Consider the following 23,358-nt stretch of genomic DNA (forward strand, 5'->3'; position numbering starts at 1 on the left):
CACACGCACACACACACACACACATCCTCAGTTTTACTACATCATTAATAATACCAATATAATTCACTTATTGAATGTTTATTATGTGCCAGTCCTGTGTTTAACACTTCATGGATACTATCTCCTAGCACCCAGTACAACTTTGAGAGGCTGACTATATTTCTGTTAGTATTTTATCATCCCTTTTATAACTGAAAAAATTCTAAAGCTTAATAGGGTTAAACAAATTGCTCAATGTCATACATATCCATTAAGGGTAATAATACTAACCTTGGTTAAATAAAACATTAGTCTTAAATGGAACAATTACTACGGGAAAAAACTAAACTGTTGATTATTGATTGAATTTACCCACATATGCATGGTGACCTAAAACACGGACTCAAAGAAGGAAATAACTAGAACAAATGAGATGTTGACTAACATATCATCCTTTCTATCCCAAATAAAGATTTCTATTTATTTCATACATATATGTATGTGTGTGTGTGTGTATATATAATTAAAAAGCTCAAAAAAGTAATCCTGTAGAAAATATCAATTAATAGTTTGCTGTGAATAAATGTTTGACTTGGTTTGTGATTAATGTTCTAGAAATGATTAGAGCTGGATCCAATGGAGTGGTCTTTCCTGGTTGCTGTATTTCAAGGAGCACAAATCTCCTTCAGCATGAAATCTCCTTCAACATGAACTTCAACATGAATAGACATAATCATCAGGAAACTGGGTGACAGTCACCACTCTAAATAATCATTGTCATCCTGCTTGTGTTTCTATTTCTCACTGGAGTTTTAGTTAAATTCTTAAGCAGTTTCATGTTTGGATATTTTGTCTTTTCTTGTTTAACAAGAAGCTCCATTCAGAGGCAAAAATTGCAAAGTAATTACCATGTAGCGGTCACATTATTTCAATATTTGTCAGGGACCATCTTTATCCCCACAGAGCATATGTGTCCTCATTCCACCCTATGGCTCTATGCCAGCAAGACCCTTGATGCTGCTCTCGACACAGTCAACACCAATCTTTCCTTTAAGCATCATAGAGCATATTGCCAAAAACTAATTCTGCAGCACCAACTCTACCGACCTAAGTGAGACACATGTCAAGTTAATACCAAAGCTTGTTAGAATAGGAGCAGCATTTCTTCACTCTAATCATTAGTTAAGCAATCCCAATTCTGATTTTATAATTCCTTTTGGGAGTTGTGATGCATACTTCAAAATCTCCTGAGCGCTGTTGGAATATTTCTTTTTGACCTAGAAAGGGGAAACTATAATAGATTCCCTGCTGAGTTAAATCCCCAAAAAAAGAACTGTTTGGTAAATGTAGTTATTTAACAACATCTCTATTTCCATTTTCATTAAGAAAAATGTGACAAAATGAAAACTCCAAGTTTTACCTTTGCCCAGTGCTTCTACAGATGGAACTCTTTCTTAGCATAGGTTCAGAGAGCTCTGAACCTGGCACCAGAAACTGAATTCTAGAGGTCCAGCACTCTACCATCAGCCCTTGCAACCTGCTAAGAAGCTCAATACTTTTCCTCCACAGCCAAGCTTATTCACTTCTGAAATGGGCTTACACTTAAAAAGCCTACACCAAATCATTGGTACAGTCACTGGTTCAAGTTTTCAAAACACACACAATAGACACTTAATTCAGTAAAACAGAATAAGTGACTCCAAGTATTGGAACTGAAGTTTACTCTGGGAACATCTAATTAAAATACTTTAATGTTCTGTAGAAGAGTGTGACAGGAAAAAATGGGCAACTTTGCTGAGCTGGGCCCACCAAGTTAAATATATTGACTGTACATCAAAAATCCTATCTTCAAAAAAACCATTGGGCCCCTGGGTGGCTCAGTTGGTTAAGTGTCTGACTCTTGGTTTTGGCTCAGGTCATGATCTCATGGTTTGTAAGATCGAGCCCTGTGTTGGTTCAGCACTGCAGGCATAGACGCTGCTTGGGATTCTCTCTCACTCTGCCCCTCCCTGCCCCCTCTCAAAATAAATATATAAACATTTTTTAAATCCTGTATTCAAGGGGCACCTGGGTGGCTCAGTCAGTTAAGCATCCAACTCTTGATTTCAGTTCAGGTCAGGTTCTCTCCTCAGTTCATAGGTTTGAGCCCCACCTGAGGCTCTGTGCTGACAGCAGGGAACCTGCTTCAGATTCTCTCTCTCCCTTTGTCTCTGCCCGTCCTCTGCTAGGGCAATAAACAAACAAACAAACAAACAAACAAACAAACTTTTAAAAATCCTGTATTGCTGCTCCTGGGTGTCTCAGTCGGTTGAGCGTCTGACTTTGGCCCAGGTCATGATCTCACAGTTTTTTTTTTTTTTTTTTTTTTAATTTTTTTTTCAACGTTTTTTTTTATTTTTGGGACAGAGAGAGACAGAGCATGAACGGGGGAGGGGCAGAGAGAGAGGGAGACACAGAATCGGAAACAGGCTCCAGGCTCTGAGCCATCAGCCCAGAGCCTGACGCGGGGCTCGAACTCACGGACCGTGAGATCGTGACCTGGCTGAAGTCGGACGCTTAACCGACTGCGCCACCCAGGCGCCCCATGATCTCACAGTTCTGTGAGCTCTGGCCCCAAAACAGGCTCTGTGCTGACAGCTCGGAGCCTGGAGCCTGCTTCAGATACTGTGTCTCCCGCTCTCTCTGCCCCTAACCTACTCGCATTCTGTCTCTGTCTCGCTCAAAAATAAATAGACATTAAAAAAAAAATCCTGTATTCAATATCTTACTTTCTGATTAACTTTCAGAAATATTCTCAAAAAGCTTCAGACTCCCTTGTCTTCCAGGATGTCCATATAGATACTCATGTGCACATGAAATATGTTTGCAAGGGAAGTAACTAAATTAATAGCATCTAGTTGGGTCCGTTTTTTACTGATAACTACTGGAACTACATTTTGTCCAAACAACAGTCCATCTAACTTAAAATAAATCTAGATAATAACAACCTTTCCGCATAGCCTACAGAAAGGAGTTCATTCTGCAAAGGTCAGGGGATCAGTTCCATTTGTCATGCTCTGCAGTAGTTAACAAGAGTGTAGATAGCATGTTTATCACTGTAACACTAGAATGTTTTTTTTTTTAATTCATCATTTCAACTACTTAGTTTGCCACAACAAAGCACTGGTTTAAAGCACAGCATTGAGCTTTCCTTCTGATTTAAAAGCCGTATGCATCTCTGACAGTTCTGAGCAATGCTTTTTATGGCTTTGTTTACCTTGTTCTAAAATGAAATGACAATTCATTTTTCACAAATAAGCTGAAGAGTCTTCGCAGCAGATATTTTTTCCTCTGAAGTAAATTTAAAAGAGGTTTTCAGAGGTAGACATTTTTCTTAAGCAGCAAATGGAAAATACTTCCAAAAAATTTGCTTTCTGACATCTGGGAGTGAGCCTTACAAAGCAGAATCCATTCTATAAGCAAAGGGGAAACTGTCTGAAAGTCGTAATTTGCACCTCTTTCTTTAAGTAGGCTCTACACCCTACAATGGGGCTTGAACTCACAACCTCAAGATCAAGAGCCCCATGTTCTTACCAACTGAGCCAGCCAGGCACCCCTTTGCATCTCTTTTTAAACACATTATTTTCTACATGTTGAGTTTGGTAGTTTCTTTCCTATTATATTAGAACATAGTAAAATCATTGCTTTAGAACGAGAAAACAAGTGGCTCTTGGACAAGTGAACCTTAAGCTAAAAAGTACAAATTTTTCAATACCCTATTTTTTCATTTTGAGGTAGCTGTACTTTTAAAAATTTACTTACTGGAACGCCTGGATGGCTCAGTTGGTTGAGCACCGGATCTGGGTTTTGGCTCAGATCATGATCTCACAGCTTTGTGGGTTCAAGCCCCATGTCAGGCTCTGCATTGGCAGTGTGGAGCCTGCTTGGGATTCTCTCTCAACCTCTCTTCTCTGCTCCTCCCCCACTTGCACTGTCTCTGTGTCTCTCAAAATAAACACATTTTTTTAAAAAACTTAAAAATTTACTTACTAACTTCCTTTACTCAATATAGAGTTATGGAAAACTCCAGAGTAGAAGCAAAAGATTTTAGGTCTCATCTAGGGTCTAGCTTTAGTTTTTAGGAAATACTAGTTCTTGAGAAAATACTAAAACTCCTTAGTCCTCAGTTCTTATAACAATAACACTAGACAAGATAGTCTTCCAATCTTCCAGGTCTGTAACTCCATGAGACTATAATTACATAATATAAAGGAGGCAATTGGATATAAATAAGATGGTTTGAATCCATAATGAATATCAGTGAATTCTGGTATTGCCTACCAAGGGGAGTAGCTGCACATGGTAAGACATCAGAAAGCAGAGCTGTGTCTGATGCAAACCATGTCTTTAGAATGCATTCTCTTCATTAAGACTTTTCTTTCTTCCTCAATTTTCCTAGGGTATTACATATAATGGTAATTGAATCTTCTACCAACGACACATCTTTCCTTTTAGGGAGCTGTTTATCTTAAATATAATAAATTTACTTTTGTCATAAAAGTGAAATGATACATGCATTTTTATGACATTTTTATCTCCTACAAATATATGAAAAAAAGAAAATGGGTCTCTACTTAGCACACAATGTGCAAGCTAAAATAGCTTATAGGCGTAATACTTTGCATTTAATTATCCCGTGCAATCATCCAGAACTCACATAAATTTTTAGTATTAATTCATAAGGTATGTAGTGTTAGCTGTATTTTATACATGGGGAAACAAGCAGAAGATAAACATGGGACCTATTCATGAATACCTAGTAATCTCTGAATGTGTCAAATATGAAAGTCCTTACTCTGCCATCCCAGTGAAAGCCACTATGCTTAGCTCACTCCTACTACCTTCCCCCGCCTCTGAAATTTAAAAAAAATTTTTTTTAATGTTTATTTATTTTAGAGAAGGAGAGAGAGACACAAAGTACATGCAGGGGTGGGGCAGACACACACACACACATACACACACACACACACACACAGAATCTGAAGCAGGAGCTGTCAGCACAGAGCCTGACGTGGGGCTTGAACTAATGAACCACAAGACCATGACCTGAGACTAAGTCGGACACCCAACAACTGAGCCACCCAGGTGCCCCTGAAATTTTTTAATTGGTATATTCCTAAATATCTTTATAGTACTAGCAATAATTTTGGCTAGAATCACTAACAATATCAAAAATCATAAGCAAAATTCTCAAGTAAAAACTGACAATAATATGAACATACAGTAAAATAAAACAAAAGATTAACAGGTTTAATACATACATTTCTGTTACAAACTGATAGAAAATAAAGGTAGAGGCCGTATAGATAAATCATAAATAAGTGAGCATAGAATATGAATTGACTATTCAAAATTAAGGAAAACAAGTCTAATCTATTTTTTACTGGGTTTTTTAAAATTTAAATCCAAGTTAGTTAACATGTAGTGTAATAATGGTTTCAGGAGTAGAATTTAGTGATTCATCACTTACTTGTAACACCCAGTGCTCATCCCAACAAGTGCCCTCCTTAATGCCCATCACCCATTTAGCCCATCCCCCTACTCAATGCTCAAACTCGTTTTAAGAGTAAACCTATCACGATGAGCACTGAGTAACGTATAGAATTGACAAATCACTATATTGTACACCTGAAACTAACATAACACTGCATGTTAACTATACTGGAATTAAAATAAGGAAACTTAAAATTTAAAAAAAAAACATTCAAACTCATTAATAAAAAATACAAATTGACACTATCTTCCTTAACATGTCAAAGGAAAAGATTTACGGTACTCCATGAGAGGCTATGGTGAGATAGCTATCCTCATATGCTGTCGGAGGGGATTTAAGTTGTCACATTCTTTCCCAGAAAGCATTTTGGGAATATAATATGCATTAAGAGTCTTAAAGATATTCTGTACTGGGGCGCCTGGGTGGCGCAGTCGGCTAAGCGTCCGACCTCAGCCAGGTCACGATCTCGCGGTCCGTGAGTTCGAGCCCCGCGTCAGGCTCTGGGCTGATGGCTCAGAGCCTGGAGCCTGCTTCCGATTCTGTGTCTCCCTCTCTCTCTGCCCCTCCCCCGTTCATGCTCTGTCTCTCTCTGTCCCAAAAATAAATAAACGTTGAAAAAAAAAATTAAAAAAAAAAAAAAGATATTCTGTACTGCTGGGCCCAGTAATTCCCCTTCTAGGAATGCACGCAAAGAAAGATTATCCAAAATGCACATAGATATGCAAAAAGCCTACCTTTTCCATTACAAATATTATTTATAACAGAAAAAAAAGAGAGAACAACCTAAATGTTCAAACATAAGTAGTTAAATAAATTATGGAACACCCACAATACAGAAAATTATATAGCCCCTAACATTATTCATAAAGTATTTTGAATGATCTATGAAAAGTTGATGAAATACAAGGGGGACAAGTTAAAACGTAAATATACAGTGTGACCTCAAGTGTGTTAATAAAGGGAAACAAACCACAAGAGACTCTTAACAATAGAGAACAAACTGAGAGTTGATGGAGGGAGGTGAATGGCAGAGGGGCTAGATGGGTGATGGGTAGTAAGGACAGCACTTGTTGTGACGTGGGTGCTGTTTGTAAGTGATGAGTCACTGAATTCTACTCCTGAAACCAATATTGCACTGTATATTAACTAAAATATAAATAAATAAATAAATAAATAAATAAATAAATAAATAAGACCTAGAAAAAGATAGATCATACACCACAACATAAAAATAAACCTTTCCAAGAAACATAGGAGAATATTTTCACAACCTGAGAGTGGACAAAGATTTCTTAGGCAGAATGTAAAAGGTGATATCTACTGAAGAAAATGTTGATGAATTAGACTTCATCAAAATTTAAAACTTGTGCTCATCAAAAGATATTATTAAGAAAACAAATAGGCAAATAACTATAAATCCTATCATTGACAAAGAACTTATATCTAGAACATATAATGAATTATGACAACAACAAAATAATAATAGTAAATGATTAAAAAAGGCAAATATACAGAAGATACTTCACAAAGGAAAATATACAAATGGCCAATGAGTACATGAGAAAAGTGTTCCACATTATTAATCATTAGGGATGTGTAAACCAAAATCCCAATGAGATACCACTACATATACACGAGAATGGCTAAAATTAAAAAGACTGAAAACACCAAATGCTGACAAAGATGGAGGGCAACCAGACTCTTAAGCATCCCTAGTAGGAACATAAAATGGTAACAACCACTTTGGGAAAAGGTTTGGCAGTTTCTTATGAAGTGAAACACACACTTACTCTTTAACTCAGCGATTCCATGCCTAAGCATTTATCTGAGAAAAATCAAAACTTATGTCCATAAAAAGGCTTGTATAAGAATGCACATAGCAGCTCTATTCACAATAGCCAAAAATGGGAATCAACTCAAATGTCCATCATCATGAGAACAGATAAACTGTGCTATATTCATGCAATCAAATCCTACTGAACAATGAGAAGGAATGAACTACATATTCACACAACACCGATGAGTCTCACAGACATAATATTGAGCAAAAAAACCCCAAAAGACAACATTCTGAATTATTTCATTTATATGAATTTCTTAAGCAGACAAAATAAATATAAGGTTAAAAAAATCAAGGGCACTTGGTGGTTCAGTTGGTTAAGCATCCGATTCTTGGTTTCAGCTCAGGTGATGATCTCATGGGATTCTCTTGGGATCCTGTGTCACTTCTCTCTGCCCCTCTCCCACTCACACTGTCTCTGTCTCTCTCAAAAATAAATAAGTTAAAAAAAAAAAATAAAACCGCTGGGGCGCCTGGCTGGCTCAGTCAGTTGAGTGCCCAACTCTTGACTTCAGCTCAAGTCATGATCCCGGGGTCATGGGAATGAGCCCTACATCGGGCTCCATACTAAGGAGCCTGCTTAAGATTATCTCTCCCTCTGCTGCTCTCCCCTGCTTGCATTTTCCCTCTCTAAAATAAAAAAAAAAAAATTTAAATTAAATTAGAATTTAAAAAAATCAAAATAGTGGTTGTCTCAACAGTAGGAAGAAGAGCATCAGGGATAGTCTGGAAAGAAAGATGAGGAAATTTTCTGGGTAGATAAGAATGTTCTCTGTCATTCTAGGGTATGTGTTGGTCTGCTAGGGCTGTCATGAGAAAATACCATACATTGGGAGGCTTAAACAACAAAAATGTATTTCTCACAGTTCTGGGAGCTGAAGTCCAAGATCAAGGTGCTTGCCAGTTAGGTCTCATTCTGAAGCCTCTTCTCTTGGCTTATAGGTGGCTACCATCTGGCTGTGTGCTCATACAGCCCTTCCTTTTTGTGTGCAAAGAGACATCTCTGTGTCTCTTCCTCTTACTGTATAAGGACACCCTGTCAGATGAAGGCCCCAGCCTGATGCTCTCACTTAACCTTTACTATCTCCTCATGGGCCCCGTCTCCAAATACTGTTACATTGGGGGTTAGGGCTTCAAACTGAATCTTAAGGAAACACAATTCAGTCCATAACAGTACAGTTACATGAGCGGATCTACTTGCCAACATTGTACAGTTAGATTTTTCTTTTCAATGTTTGTAAATTCTACCTCAAAAATTTTGTGGAAAAAATTGTAAATTGAGGGTTGGTGAGCAGATAATCCAATGAAATAATAATTACACAAAATAATAATTAGAATGTTGAACAATTTTGAACTTTGATGATATTTTCATGGGATTCATTACTTTGCATATATAAATATTCCATTTACTGTACATATGTTTTAAATTTTTATAATAAAAAGTCTAGTAAACAAAGGAATATATGTCAATGGAAGATACTTCATAGAGATGATGATTCTGTGACATTCTGCTGAACTGAGCTCCATTTTAGCCATGCTTGCATAATGGTTCCTGGGCAGGTCATCTGGGCTTGATTTACTCATCCAGAGAATACATTCATTAGATAGACTTACTGAGTGTTTATTAGGTGTGAGACATTAGACACCATGGTGGGTTTTGCTGACATTATCACTAAAGTGTTATTCAGCATTTAAATTCTATAACCATTTTGTGTCATAAATGCAGCTCATCCTCTCTTTTGTTATATATAATTCTCATTGCTTTTTAACCTTTCTATCTTGTGTTTAGTGTTCCCTCTTGTAGAAATGAGATTTAATAGGCCAGGACAGCAGTCATCCTTCAGCAGATTTATTTCCTACCAAACTCTTTTGGTCTAGTGGGTTTTCTAGGAGACTAATAGGTTCAAGAAAATAGATGACAATATGGAGACTTTTATAAAAGGACTGGACTCTACCTGAAGGAGTTAAGATTCTAGTAGAAATAAGCAAAAACAAATAAATGAATAAATATGACAATAGATGATTCTAAAGGCAGATTAAATTCAGTATTTGTGAAGATCAGTAAAAGTGTTCAGTATAAAATATCCAGAATGAAGAACAGGGAGCATTTAAAAAAATGGAAAATGCAGGGGTGCCTGGGTGGCTCAGTCGGTTAAGCATCTGACTTCGGCTCAGGTCATGATCTCGCAGTTCTCGTGGGTTCAAGCCCCACATCGGGCTCTGTACTGACAGCTCAGAGCCTGGAGCCTGCTTTGGATTCTGTGTCTCCCTCTCTCTCTGCCCCTTCCCTGCTCACACTCTGTCTCTCTCTGTCTCTCAACAATAAATAAATGTTAAAAAAAATTTTTTCATGGAAAATGCAGAAAAAGATAAAAGACATATAAGATAAGGTCAAAAGGTCAAATATATATTTAATCAAAGAACCAGAATAAAAAGAGAGAGAGAAAGAGATTTGGAAACAAACAAACAAACAACATTTGATTTGTTTAAAACAATATTTGAATCAAAGAATGACTGGCTGGGAATTTATAAAACTGATCACCATCAAGATTTAGGCTCAAGAAACTCTAAAATCCCAAGCAGTGTGCAAAAAAACCACAGCCAAACTGCTGAAAGTGAAAAATAAAGAGAAAATAAAAAATCAGCCATGGGGGCAGACACAGGGTAGGCATTATCTTCAAAGGCTCAGTAATGAGTCTTATATTTGACTATCAAACATATGCAATGAAAGTAGAAATCAATGGAAAGAAACAAAATTTAAGATGCTGAAAGAAAAAGCTTCCAGCCTATCATCCAATAAATACAGTATATTCAATAAACTATATAAAAATATAATGCAATAAAAATATCCTTTAAAAAAGAGAATGAAATAAAGATGTCTTAAGACAAACAACAATGGAGAAATCTGTCACCAGCAGACCTTCCCTAAAAGAAAACACACTAAAGGGAGTTTTTCAAGAGAATAAAAATGACCCCAGATGGAAGCAGAGAATGTAGCAAGGGATGAAGAGCAACAGAAAGGGTAAATGTGGCATAAATATGAATAAATATCGGGGTGCCTGGGTGGCTCAGTGGGTTAAGCATCGGACTTCAGCTCAGGTCATGACCTCACTGTATGTAAGTTTGAGCCCCGCGTCAGGCTCTGTGTTGACAGCTCAGAGCCTGGAGCGTGCTTCAGATTCTGTGTCTCCCTCTATCTCTGCCCCTCCCCACTTGTACTCTGTCTCTCTCTCTCTCTCTCAAAAAATAAACATTAAAAAAATATACGAATAAATATCCACTATATAAAAATGAGTCAGAGGATTTTAAATATATATATAAATAAAATGCATATCAAAAACACAAAAGTTGAAGGAGAGTAAATGAAGTTTATGTTTTCAAATACTTGCATTATCTGAGAAGTGCTCAAAGTTCTAATTCATGATAAACTTTAATAAACCAACAATACATGTTGAAATGTTTAGAGCAACCACTAAAAGATTAATACATAAATGTACATCTAACAAGCTCATATGGAGAGATGGAATAAGTTTAAAATACAGTACCTGATTAATGCAGATAAAGGTAAGATAGGTATATATTTCCCCTTTTAAATAGAAGTAGAACTCCAGCATCTGCTGGATATAGGTCTTTGGTTTATTTTGATGAAAAAAGAAAACTAAGAGGAAAAATTTTTTAATTAAGTCATGAGTATTGACAAAAAATATTGTCAATTTATACGTGGCATTTGAATCTATTATGTTTAAGTCTATGAAGTTGCTAAAGAAAAATTACCCAGGATAGAAACTTTGTGATAGAGTTCAATAATGTATAGAAATTACTTCTACGAAAAGAAATTTCAAAAACACAGGTAGTTCTGGGGAAGCCAATTCACTCTAAGAAGCTGAAATATTCAGTATAATTTAATGTAGAGGGAAGAGTGACAAAAATCACTTTTTAGGAGATGATGGGAACCTGAAATTTTATTGAAGAAGGATCTAATTTACTCAAAGGATGTTTGTTCATAATCTAAAGAAATAGTATTTGATAGATGGGTTTTGTCCCTTGAGACCTTACTGCAGCAATGTTCTGTGAAACCATAACAGAATTAAAAATTTTTATACTCTTAGAAATTGCATCTCCTAAACTAGAGTTCAGAGGAGATGCCTTTGCATGAGTATATTATCTTATAACAAAATATTATACAGAGAATTATATGTTTGTATGCGCGCATGCGTGCACGCGCGCACACACACACGAATAGAAGTAACTGACATCACAGACATTCCACGTATAAAATTTCAAGATAATCGGGAACTTCGGAGTTGGTGAACATATGGAGATTTCGGGAGAGTGGTGTGCCTAGCAAAGGCATGGAAACTGCATTGTTTCCCACATACCTTGCCTTTTGCATCTCTATCACCTCGCTATTCCTGAGTTATATACTTTTATAATAAACCACTAATCTAGAATCACAAAGAGAATACTTTTATATGGGAAAAAAAATCTCAGAAAATTTGTCATTTTTGTAAGAGACTTATCTCCTGAATATTTCTCCAAGCTACCCAGACACTAGTCCAATCTAAATAGGGAGGCATCTTAAGAAATTCCTCACAAACACCCCCAAAAATCATAAAATAAGGGTCTATGATCTTTGCCTATGTAAACAAATAATGTTCAAATCTTTCCACTGACCAAAGAATGAAAATCTTACCAAAAAATAGTTTCAGAGAGATTGGAGCAGGAAACAGATTCAGTAGAACTCGCAGATTGTGTATTCCTTGTATTACATGAATACAGTTATTTAAAATAAAATGTTGGTTAATGGGGAGGCTGGGTGAACAGTTCAGTCATTTAAGCATTTGACTCTTGATTTGGACTCAGGTCATGATCTCATGGTTCACAGGTTCGAGCCCCACATGGGGATCTGCTCTGACAGTGCAGAGCCTGCTTGGAATTCTCTCTCTCCCTTTCTCTCTGCTCCTCCCCCATTCATTCTCTTTCTCCTGCTCTCTCTCTCAAAATAAATAAACAAAAGAGGCACCTGGATGGCTCAGTCAGCTGAGTATCCAGCTCTTGGTCTCATCTCAGGTCATGATCTCATGGTTCGGAGATCCTGCCCATATCAGGATTCTGTCTGGAGATTCTCTCTCTTGGGATTGTCTTTCTTCCTCTCTCTCTGTCCCTTCCCTCCTCTCACACTCTCTCTCTCAAAATAAATAAACATTTTTTTAAAATAGTGAATTTATAAAAAAATAAATAAAAACATTTTTAAAATAAATTTAAAAATGTTAAAAAGAAGAAAAAAATAATAAAATTAAATGTTGATATTATTTTTAATGTTTTTTTAATATATGAAATTTATTGTCAAATTGGTTTCCATACAACACCCAGTGCTCATCCCAGAAGATGTCCTTTTCAATACCCATCACCTACCCTCCCCTCCCTCCCACCCCCCATCAACCCTCAGTTTGTTCTCAGTTTTTAAGAGTCTCTTATGCTTTGGCTCATATTTTTTTAATGTTTTATTTATTTTTGAGAGAGAGAAATACAGAGTGTGATCAGGGGAGGGGCAGAGAGAGAGGGAGATACAGAATCTGAAGCAGGTTCCAGGCTCTGAGCTGTCAGCACAGAGCCTGATGCAGGGCTCGAACCCATGGACCATGAGATCATGACCTGAGCTGAAGTCAGAGTTTTAACCAGCTGAGCCATCCAGGTGCCCCTAAAATGTTGGTATTATTATAACATGAAAAAAATTTCAAGATAATTGAAATTTCTTGATGAAGGGCCACCAATATCTTTTTTAAGAAAACATATTAACTACTTAGCATCGAAATTTTAAAGAATTTATTACACACTTACCAATATATTTAAACTAACAAAAAACAACATAATATATACTTTTAATGACAATTAAGGAACCATTATGGACATTGACTATAATACTATCCTGCAATGCTCTCAGGGACTACAGGAGTGCTAAAATAAACGCTTTAAAAAAAAAACTTGACAATTGTTGGGGGGGGTGGTTACACAAGTTGGCAGAGCAGCATAGAAGTTCTCAGTTTGTCTTATCCCTGAAATGCAGCTAGATCAGCACCATTTTGCACACCTGAGAAATTGATCGGAGGATTAACACAACAATCTGCATAATTTGAGCCACAGAACTTGGCAGGTATGCAGTGCAGAGAGGTGAACTGGGAGGTGGAAGGTAGGGAGCTGTTTTTGCAGAGAGAGGACAGAGAAAGTGGGGGGGGACAGTGTGGCACACTGGGAGAATAAAAGGAAAAGCACTCCCTCTAAAATAGCTGGAGAGAAAGAGAAAGAGTGAAAACACTCACAAGGGACTAAACAAGAAATCTGTTCCCCAAAACCACTGACAGGGAGAAAAGAGAGGGTTTCATTACCATTAGGATTCTATAAACAGGGGAGGACAGAGTTGGAAGTTATGGAGCTTAGTGCCTGGCAGTGCTCTGGTGAGGAAGTAGGGTGAACCACCAGAGACAGGCAGCGGGGTCTGTGGCATCCATGTGCCACAAGGGAAGAAGTGGTTCCCCTGCTTGGAGAGTATTTGGTAGAGGCCATACAGCCTCCCCACAGACAAAGGTCCCAGCAGACCCCAGAGAGGAGCCATATTTGCTGGTATTGGGACAAAGACTCCAGATTGCCGTGAAACGTGGCACCATCTGTGTGTTGTGATTTGCCATAATCTCTGAACCTCTGCCACTGTGCAATCGCAAGAACATTTTCTGGGGCAAGCTGGTACCCAGCCACTGCTCAATGAGACCCTATACTAGAGGGTTGGTGTGGGTCCAAGCCACAGGGTTCTCTGAAGTGAGGAATTTTGTAATGCAGACCCATCTGAGAAAAAACTCCAGAGCAAGGTGTCGCCTGGCAGGCTGATGGCATGGACACAGACAGGGTAGAGGCGGGGAGTAGACAGAAGCCTGAGACAAAGGAGGGGTGCTTGATTGTTTGTCAGTGAGAGTGCAAAGTTCCAGTGCCAGAGACCAGGAAGCTGGGTAAAGCCATTTCCACCTCTCCTGCACATGCACATACACACACACACACACACACACACACACACACACACACGCATTATTGGCACACTGATCCACCTCAGTAAGCCAAGCAGCGCCACCTAGTGGAGAACTGAGCCATTATACCAAACCCCACCCAACTGTGCCCTCCAAGCACATCCGCTAGACCAGCACAAGTCTCTCTGCCTGCTCAGTGTATGAGCTATAGAGTGCTTCATAGTTTGAGTTCTAAGGGAAACTGGATGTAACTTCATTCAGGTTTCATTCTGTTTGCTGGTTCCTATATTCGTTTTTTGTTCTTCAGTCTTTAAATTGTTTTTTCTTTTTTTTCATCCTTTCTTTTCTTTTTCTTAGATACAGAAAGAAAAACTTTTATTTTCATTTTTTTTTGTTTTTAATTTTTAAAAATTTTTTACTATGTGGTTTTGTAAATTTTTTATTCTATTTCACTTTATTTCATTTTATTCTATTTTATTATATACTTTTTTCAAATTTTTAAATTTTTTAATACCTTTTGAATGAATCAGAAAAAAAGAGGGAAACAAAGGCAAAAGAGCATGATATAAGACTTAGAGAATTCAGTGACTTATTAAAAAGTAATAACATCCATATCATAGAAGTCCCAGAAGACGAAAAGAGAGAAAAAGGAGAAGAAGGTTTATATGAACAAATTATAGCAGAAAACTTTTATAATCTGGGGAAGGCCACAGACATCAAAATCCAATCACAGAGAACTTCCATTAGATTCAACAAAAACTAACCATCAACAAGGCCTATCATAGGCAAATTCACCAAATACACAGAGAAGGCAAGAATTATGAAAGCAGCAAGGGAAAAAAAAAGTCCTTAACCTACAAGGGAAGACATATCAGGTTCACAACAGATGTATCCACAGAAACATGGCACGCCAGAAAAGAGTGGCAGGATATATTCAACGTGCTTAAGTGGAAAAATATGCAGCCAAGAATTCTTTATCCAGCAAGGCTGTCATTCAAAATAGAAGGAGATATAAAGAATTTCCCAGACAAAAAAAATTAAAGGAGTTTGTGACCACTAAACCAGCCCTCCAAGAAATTTTAAGGGGGGCTCTTTGAGTGGAGAAAACATGAAACAAAACAAAACAAAAAGACCAAAAGCAACAAAGACTGGAAAGGACCAGAGAACATCACCAGAAACTGCAACTCCATAGGTAACACAATGGCATGAACTTCGTATCATTCAGTACTCACTCTAAATGTCAATGGACTAAATACTCCAATCAAAAGACGTAGTGTATCAGAATGGATAAGAAAACAAGACCCATCTCTATGCTGCTTACAAGACACCAATTTTTTACCTAATTACACCTACAGATTAAAAGTAAGGGGATGGAGAACCATCTATCATGCTAATGGTCACCAAAAGAAAGCTGATGTAGCCATACTTCTATCAGATAACTACATTTTAAAATAAAGACTGTAATAAGAAATGAAGAAGGGTATTATATCAAAATCATGGGGTCCATCCATCAAAAGAGGTAACAATTATAAATATTTATACCCTCAATGTGGAAGCATCAATTAATCACAGACATAAAGAAACTCATTGATAATAATACCATAATAGTAGGGGACTTCAGTACTCTACTCACAGCAATAGACAGATAATCTAAGTATAAAATAGACAAGGAAACAATGGCTTTGAGTGACACACTGGACCAAATGGACTTAGCAGATATATTCAGAACATTTCATCCTAAAGCAGCAGAATACACATTCTTCTTGAGCGCACATGGAATGTTCTCCAGGATAGATCACATACTGGGACACAAAGTAACCCTCAACAAGTACAAAAAGAACGAGATCATACCTTGCATATTTTCAGACAACAACACTATGAAACTTAAAATCAACCACAAGAAAAATTTGGGAAAGACCATGAATAATTGGAGTCTAAAGAACATCCTACTAAAGAATGAATGGGTTAACCAAGAAATTCAAGAGGAAACTAGAAAGCACATGGAAGCCAATGAAAATGAAAACACGACAGCCCAAAACTTCTGGGATACAGCAAAGGCAGTCATAAAAGGGAAGTATATAGCAATCCAGGACTTCTTAAAGAAGTAAGGAAAGTCTCAAATATACAACCTAACCTTACACCTTAAAGATCTGGAAAAAGAACAGCAAATAAAACCCAAACCAGCAGAAGATAGGAAATAATAAAGATTAGAGCAGAAATCAATGCTATTGAAATAAATAAATTTAAAAAAACAGTAGACCAGACCAATGAAACCAGATGTTTCTTGGAAAGAATTAACAAAACTGATAAACCTCTAGCCAGATTTATCAAAAAGAAAAAGGAAAGACCCAATAAATAACATCAAGAATGAACGAGGAGAGATCGCAACCAACACTGCAGAAATACAAACAATAGTAAGAGAATATCACAAGCAATTATATGCCAATAAATTGAGCAATCTGCAAGAAATGGACAAATTCATAGAAACATAAACTACCAAAACTGAAACAGGAAGAAATAGAATATTTGAACAGACCCATAACCAGTAAAGAAATTGAATCAGTAATCAAAAATCTCTCAACAAACAAGAGTCCAGGTCTGGATGGCTTTCCAGGGGAATTCTACCAAACATTTAAGGAAGAGTTAACACCTATTCTTTTGAAGCTGTTCCAAAAAATAGAAATGGAAGGAAAACTTCCAAACTCATTCTACAAGGCCAGCATTACCTTGATTCTAAAACCAGACAAAGACCCCACTAAAAAGAACAACAGACCAATTTTCCTGATTAACAAGGATGCAAAAATTCTCAACAAGATACTAGCAAACCGGATCCAATAATACATTAAAAGAACTATTCACCACAACCAAGTGGGATTTATACCTGAGATGCAGGGCTGGTTCAATATCTGCAAAACAATCAATGTGACACATCACATCAATAAAAGAAAGGACAAGAATCACATGATCCTCTCAATAAATGCAGAGAGAGCATTTGACAAAATACAGCATTCTTTCTTGATAAAAACCCTAAGAAAGTAGGGATATAAGATCATACCTCAAGATCATAAAAGCCATATATGAGCGACCCAGCGCTAATATCATCCTCATTTGGGGAAAACGGAGCTTTCCCCTTAAGGCCAGGAACATGACAGGGATGTCCACTCTCACCACTGTCATTCGACATAGTGTTGGAAGTTCTAACCTCAGCATCCAGACAACACAAAGAAATAAAAGGCATCCAAATCAGTAAGGAGGAAGTCAAACTTTCACTCTTCGCAGATGACATGATATTCTATGTGGAAAACCCAAAGACTCCACCAAAAACCTGCTAGAACTGATCCACGAATTCAGCAAAGTCTCAGAGAAAACCAATGTACAGAAATCAGTTGCATTTCTATACACCAATAGTGAAGCAGCAGAAAGAGAAATCAGGGAATCAATCCCATTTACAATTGCACCAAACCATAAAGTACCTAGGAATAAACCTAACCAAAGAGGTGGAAAACCTATACATTGAATACTATAGAAAGCTTATGAAAGAAATTGAAGAAAACACACCAAAAAAATGGAAAAACATCCCATGCTCATGGATTGGAAGAACAAACATTGTTAAAATGTCAATACTACCCAAAGCAATCTACATATTCAATGCAATTCCTATCAAAATAACACCAGTGTTCTTTTTTTTTAATATGAAATTTTCGTCAAATTGGTGTCCATACAACACCCAGTGCTCATCCCAACAAACACCAGTGTTCTTCACAGAGCTATAACATAAAATTCTAAAACATGTATGCAACCAGAAATGATCCAAATAGCCAAAGCAATCCTGAAAAAGAAAACCAAAGCAGGAGGCATCACAATTCCAGACTTCAAGCTGTATTACAAAGCTGTAATCATCAAGACAGTATGGGACTGGCACAAAAACAGACACATAGATCAATGGAACAGAATACAGAACCCAGGAATGAACCCACAAACATATGGCCAACTAGTCTTTGGCAAAGCAGGAAAGAATATCCAGTGGAATAAAGACAGTCTCTTCAGCAAGTGGTGTTGGGAAAACTGGACAGCGACATGCAGAAGAATGAACCTGGACCACTTTCTTACACCATACACAAAAATAAACTCAAAATGGATGAAAGGCCTAAATGTAAGACAGGAAACTATCAAAATCCTCGAGGAGAAAGCAGGCAAAAACCTCTTTGACCTTGGCTGCAGCAACTTACTCAACACATCTCCAGAGTCAAGGGAAACAATAGCAAAAGCAAAGTATTGGGACCTCATCAAGATAAAAAAACAAAGAATCCAGTGAAGAAATGGGAAGAGGACATGAATAGACACTTTTCCAAAGAAGACATCCAGATGGCTAACAGACACTGGAAAAAATGCTCAACATCATTCATCATCAGGGAAATACAAATGAAAACCACAATGAGATACCACCTCACCCCTGTCAGAATGGCTAAAATTGACAACTCGGGCAACAACAGATGTGTGTGAAGATGCAGAGAAAGAGGATCTCTTTTGCACTGCTGATGGGAATGCAAACTGGTGAAGCCACTTTGGAAAACAGTATGGAGGTTCCTCAAAAAGGTAAAAATAGAACTACCCTATGACCCAGCAATTGCACTACTAGGTATTTATCCAAGGGATACAGATGTGGTGTTTCGAAGGGGCACATGCACCCCAATATTTATAGCAGTGCTATCGATAATAGCCAAAGTACGTAAAGAGCCCAGATGTCCATTGACAGATGAATGGCTAAAGAAGATGTGATATATATATATATTATACACACACACACACACACACATATATATATATATATATATACTGTGGAGTATTAATTGGCAATCAAAAATAATGAAATCTTTTGCCATTTGCAACAACGTGGATGGAACCAGAGGATATCATGTTAAGTGAAATTAGTCAGAGAAAGACAAATATCATATGACTGCATCATATGTAGAATTTAAGATAAAAACAGATGAACATAAGGGAAGGGAAATAAAAATAATATAAAAACAGGGATGGGGACAAAACATAAGAGACTCTTTAAATATAGAAAACAAACAGAGTGTTGCTGGAGGGGTTCTGGGAGGGGGGATGGGATAAATGGGTAAGGGGCATTAAGGAAGACACTTGTTGGGATGAATACTGGGAGTTATACATAGGGGATAAATCACTAGAATCTACTCCTGAAATCATCATTGCACTATATGCTAACTAACTTGGATGTAATAAAAAAATAATTAATAATAAATAAATAAATGTAAAATAAAATAAAATTGGAAATGAATATCCAACATAATAATACATAGGATCTTCATAGAGACCTTAGACGCTTTCCTGTGAGTCAAGTGAATGTTGGCCATGCAAAGCTTAAGGACTTTGGACACACCACTTTCCTCCTTTTGCATTTATGTTGTTTGGGTGGTATTCCCCATAGCTGAGGTTTCTCTATAAATGAATTTTTCGGAAGTGACAATTACATGTTTGGTTTTTTTGTATTAACAATGCATACAATGTCAGAACCTACTTCTGTCTGAACTTCAGCTCTTTAATTCTTTTAGGAAATTGGTTCATTTAGTTCCCAGATGCAAGGGGGTGCAGAGGTGAAGAAGAAAGGAGCTACCACTGACTGAGAAAGGGAACGTGCTAGATAAAGCTCGGTCACCACTGTGAAACCAAATTTAATTCTTATAGCCAGTCTATGAAGCAATTTCATTTTATTATTAAGGAAAAATAAAAGACTAACAGAAAAAAGGTTCAGAGAGGTAAAGTAACTTGTCAAAAGTCACACTGCTAGAAAATGGCAGAGCTGGGATTCAAACCCTGGCATGGCTCATTACCTCCTATTATTCCTTCCATTAAGCCAAAGCTTTGGAAAGTCTCAGGGATTAACTGGAAAAGACTAATGCTGGAGCGTGTACTATGGTGAAAACATAGCTCCATTATTCTGGGCAGTATTATTGTGGCTCGAAAACCACAAAGATGAAAAAGATAGCATAAAAATCTAAAATCCTCTAATGAAAAAGTGAATAATCCTAAGTAATGAATAGTATCTAATGGAGAAAGACAAGAATGGATTTTAAGTGAATCTGAAGTTTCTTCTTATGTGGTATTTTTAAACTACTCTAAAGGGAAATTATGACCCAGCAATTGCACTACTAGGCATTTATCCAAGGGATACAGGTGTGCTGTTTTGAAGGGACACATGCACCTCCATGTTTCTAGTAGCACTATCAACAATAGCCAAAGTATGGAAGGAGCCCAAATGTCCATCAATGGATGACTGGATAAAGAAAATGTGGTATATATATATATATATATATATATATATATATATATATATATATAATGGAATATTACTCGGCAAGCAAAAAGAATGAAATCTTGCTATTTGCAACCACATGGATGGAACTGAAGGGTATGATGCTAAGTAAAATTAGTCAGAGAAAGACAAAAATCATATGACTTCTCTCATATGAGGACTTTAAGAGGCAAAACAGATGAACATAAGGGAAGGGAAATAAAAATAATATAAAAACAGGGAGGGGACAAAATAAAAGAGACTCATAAATATGGAGAACAAACTGAGGGTTGCTGGAGGGGTTGTGGGAGGGGGGATGGGCTAAATGGGTAAGGGGCATTAAGGAATCTACTCCTGAAATCATTGCTTCACTATATGCTAACTAATTTGGATGTAAATTTTAAAAAATAAAAAATAAAGTTAGGTCATTTAAAAAAAGGTATAAAAAAAATAAAGGGAAATTATGGATAACCACCAAGGATAAAAATTAACCCGTAGAACGCGTAGGATAAGGCAAGGGCAGTGAACCTGAATCTCTGGAAACTTCCTAGTGACTGAGAATCATGTAAATTTGCATAACTGGCTTTGTAAAAGTGGTGAGACCTTATTGGTAGGTCACAAATGTTACTTAATTGCCTGATTTGAAGATTAAATGGTGTAAGAAAAAAGACTGTGGCTGCTACCCTTTGCTGGAAAAGATTAGAAGATGGGCTTTCCCCAGGTACATTTGAATTGCAAATAAGCATCCAGCGGAAGTACACTTGACAAAAGGTAATACAAAAATGGACAGAGAGGAGTTCAAGAGTGAAAGGGTGGATTTAAATGTCATTTGTACACAGAATGCAGCTGACCTTGTAGCTGAGGATGGGGCCACTCAAAACGTAAATACACTGGAAGAAAAGCCAAAGACAGTTTTGTGGAGACTCCGGGAGTCCAATAGGAGTGCAGAAAACATTAATTACAGGTAATAAAAAGTGATTAGGCAAGCTATTCCCTATTTGCTATAGTCTGTAATTTTGTGCTACCAAATAATGATGTGTCAAGACAAAAATTGTATTCTCTTCTGGTTATGTTTCTTCCTCCATGAAAAACAATGCTTTCTGCCATCCTCAGGGGAGTGTGTTTTGTGGATTTTGGTTTGATTTGGTTCAATTTGATTTGTGAATCTGTTGCCATCTTAAAAACTGATATATGGAAAACATCTCAGATGCTGCTAAAAAGAAGTCTGACATTTCCTGCTTCTTGACCTCAGAATCTAACAGACCATCTTCTTGGAATGATTTGATTGGCTCAAAATGGAACAGCCACAAAAGCAGTGGAGAGATACTGCTTTTAGGACAGTGGTGATGTGTGCATAAGGATGCAGATACGCCAGTGCTTTCTCTGTCACAGAGAGGCCGAGTCTTGGTCTGTCAATCCAAGTAGCCTTCAGAGAATGAATATATCTGTCAGGCTTGTCAAACTTCCTTTGCGTGACCCTACTAAGTTACTTAAAGAAGAGAATTAAGCTAAATTAGGTAGTGTATTTCTGGATTCCCTGAGGAACAAAATATAATGAATTCCAACACTTCTAGACTACCTATTTGGCTGTCCACAGCTGCTATGAGGTGAATTTCTATCATCTTCATTTTCAAAAAAAAAATTATGTTTATTTACTTTTGAGAGCAAGGAAGACACAGCACAAGGAGGGGAGGGGCAGAGAGAGAGGGAGACACAGAATTCAAAGCAGGCTCCGGGTTCTGCACTGTCAGCACAGAGCCTGACATGGGGCTCAAACCCACAGACCGCGAGATCATGACCAGAGCCTAAGTCGGATGCTTAACCGACTGACCACCCAGGCACCCCATATCATCTTCATTTTCAAATGAGGAAACAGAAGTGCAAGAAGTCAAATAATTTGCACAAGATCTTGCTAGAATCTAAACAATGGAAACTATATAACAACTTGTTCCCTTTCCCCTCTTCCAGGTCCCCTCCCTGCTGGAGCATGTTTCAGACCAGTGGGATGTGCCCACTTTGACCTGTGGCTATAGGTGTCCTCTTTTTTTTTGTTTTTAAGAGTGAATTTTCTTTATTAAAATAAATAAGACATACAGAAAAGTACACCAACCTTAAGTGTAAATCTTGGCTAATTTTTATAAAGTGAATAACTCATGTTATTGCCTTCCAGATCAAAGAAGAGATCAAAGAACACAACCAGTACCCAAGAAGCCCCCAGTCTCTCTCTCTCTCTCTCTCTCTCTCTCTCTCTCTCTCTCTCTCATGCCAAAGGAAGCTACTGTACCCTCCCATCATCAGTTACTTTTGCCTGCTTTGGAACATACTATAAATGGCATCATGAAACATTATCTCCTTTGTGTCTGCTTCTTTTGTCCAATATTTGGGAAATGTAACCATGTTACTACCTGTTGACATAATTTATTCATTTCATTATTGTGTAGTATTTGTCTGTGACCATATACCACCATATATTTGTCCATTTTACTGTTGATGGGAACTTGGATAGTCATGAGTAATAGTACTCTTCACATTCTCGTATGTGGCTTTCATGCATTTGTGTAAGGATTATGCCTAGGACTAGGATAGGTAGGATATGCAGCTTTAAGAGATACTATGAACAATTTTCCAAAGTGTTTATGTTAATTTATATTCTCAGTGCACAGAGTTGCAGTTT

The 23,358-nt window shown here is 37.3% G+C and overlaps 1 long non-coding RNA gene across 1 annotated transcript in view; it reads left to right on the forward strand.

Annotated features, from left to right (window-relative positions):
• The window catches only part of LOC122491985, a 40,693-nt gene extending 17,661 nt beyond the window's left edge, over positions 1-23,032 (forward strand). The window contains exons 2-3 of the long non-coding RNA XR_006299502.1: positions 21,524-21,648; positions 22,855-23,032. This is a non-coding gene — a long non-coding RNA (uncharacterized LOC122491985). The remainder of the gene's footprint in view (positions 1-21,523; positions 21,649-22,854) is intronic.
• Positions 23,033-23,358: the final 326 nt, after the last annotated feature.

Source organism: Prionailurus bengalensis, chromosome C2 (assembly GCF_016509475.1).
Source record: "Prionailurus bengalensis isolate Pbe53 chromosome C2, Fcat_Pben_1.1_paternal_pri, whole genome shotgun sequence".
NCBI lineage: Eukaryota > Metazoa > Chordata > Mammalia > Carnivora > Felidae > Prionailurus > Prionailurus bengalensis.